Below are 296 nucleotides of genomic sequence, written 5' to 3'. Positions count from 1 at the left end.
TTTTCCAGTGCCTCTCAATATGTGAAAGCACAGCATAGCCTTTTTTTTTTTTTTCTTTTTTTTTTTTCTTTCTTTTTTTGCTTTTCCGTGAGCGGGGCAGGCAGAAAGGCGCCTATCACAGAGGCTAGCTCCGTCTTGCCTTCGGGGGCTGGCCCGGGGAGCGCTGAAACGAAGTTAAACGCCGTGAAGAACTACTCGAACGGCTGAAGGAAAAGCCGCCCCCTCCTCAGGACTGGCGATAGCCGAGACCCCGCGAAGAAAGCAGGACCGAGAGGGCCGCTGCACCCCTCCTAAGG

Source organism: Egretta garzetta, unplaced genomic scaffold, assembly GCF_000687185.1.
Source record: "Egretta garzetta isolate BGI_Z169 unplaced genomic scaffold, ASM68718v1 scaffold112, whole genome shotgun sequence".
Classification (NCBI taxonomy): Eukaryota; Metazoa; Chordata; class Aves; order Pelecaniformes; family Ardeidae; genus Egretta; species Egretta garzetta.
Note: the sequence above shows the minus strand (reverse complement) of the source record.